A 1,803-nucleotide genomic window follows, 5' to 3' on the forward strand; every position below is an offset into this window, starting at 1 on the left:
ATAGTGTCCTTCCTCATGACAGTTGAAACAACGAAGATTGAAGGGTACTTTAGCAGCTCCATTCCATGCATTTCCCCACCTGTTTTTACCTGTTCTTTTCACAAACTTTTGGGCTCTGAAGGCTGCCATTGCCATCTGCCAGGTGATATCCATTTCTTCAACATCATCTGGATGAACCTGTGTCAGATCATCAGGACTCCACTTTGGTGGATCAAGCTTTCCTGCAATGAAAGCATTCAGACAGTTGATCACTGAAGCTGCTATATCCAGTTTTTCCTTTGATTGATTTGCGAAGAAGGCCATCATTTCGTTGTTTGCAGCGGAGGCAGAGGTAGGAGCAACAGTAGAGACATTTCCAGCATTTTGAATTGAAGCAGGAGAAGTTGGAGAAACGACTTGATTTGAGGATCCAGATGAGTGCACCTTTGCTGAAGTTGGAGAAGCGGATGAAGTATTGCGAAACATCTGAAAGCCTCCTTGAGACAATAAGGCTGTGTTGCTGTTGTTGTTGGAGGAGGCGGGAGCAATGGAGAAACCAGCAGCTAGCATACTGTTCTTGTAATTTGTTTCTCTTTGCTTATCATCCAGTTCGCATGCCTTAATGTGAGAGATCATCTCTGACAGAGTGCATCTAGCTAGGTCTTTTGTCTTCTTGATCATAGCAACATGATGATCCCAACTCTTTGGTAGTGCATTGAGAAGTTGTCGATTTGAGGATGCATTTGTTGTATGAATTTCTTCCATTTGCATTTGAGTGACTAGCTTCACGAATCTCTGAATCTGATTGTCTATCGTTTCACCATAAATATGGTTGAAATTGTTGAAGTTTTGTTGCAGCAAATTTCTTCGGCTCTCTTTCATGTCTTCGTTTCCTTCATATACCTCGATCAGAGAATCCCACAATTCTTTGGCAGATTTGCAGGTGCGAAAACCAATAGCAATATCAGGACCCAAACCCATGGTTAAGTAGGAGAGAGCTCGATCATCTTCTTCAACAATGAGCAAATCATCTTCAGTGTACTGATCTCGAGGCTTCTTTATTTTGACATCTGGTTCTGTGGGGCTTTCCATCATAATCTCCCTAGGTCCTCTCAAAATGCTTCGCCACAGCTTGTAATCCTTAACCTTCAGATGCTGTTCAAAGCGCCACTTCCACTCGGGAAAATCATTAGCATCAGTTAACCTAGGAATGCGTGTTGTAGTTCCAAGCTTTGAGTCCAATTCTTGTTGTTGATTAAGGGCGGTCAATTCACTGTTGTTAGACGACATGTTTAATTAATCAGTTAATTAATTAATTAATTTTTGTTTTAAGTCCAAAAGTCAACAGTCCAAATGTCCGTAAATCAGTGTCGTTGCGAGTCGTAACAGCTGGGGTTGCGAGTCAAATCTACTGTGGTTGCGAGTCGTAACTGCTGAGGTTGCGAGTCGTAACTAAAACAGAATGAGCCGAAACCGAGGTTGCGAGTCGTAACAGCTTTGGTTGCGAGTGGAGACTGAAATGATGGTTGCGAGTCGCAACTGAAACAGGATGAACCGAAACCGTGGTGAATGCGAGTCGAAACCAAAACGTGATGAACCGCAACAGTGATGGTTGCGAGTCGTAACCAGAACGTGATGAGCCGCAACTAGATGGTTGCGAGTCGAAACCTGCAAAAGAATAAACGATAAGATCTGTTTACTCGCAATCCCGATTTTTCAGCACTTCCAAAATTCAAAGATATTGTAATCTTTGAATCTGTTGACCACCAACTTCCCGCAAATTCAGCAAACACCTTTTTCAGAAATCAACAAACCAAAATCAGT

Source organism: Helianthus annuus, chromosome 14 (genome assembly GCF_002127325.2).
Source record: "Helianthus annuus cultivar XRQ/B chromosome 14, HanXRQr2.0-SUNRISE, whole genome shotgun sequence".
NCBI classification, from domain to species: Eukaryota; Viridiplantae; Streptophyta; class Magnoliopsida; order Asterales; family Asteraceae; genus Helianthus; species Helianthus annuus.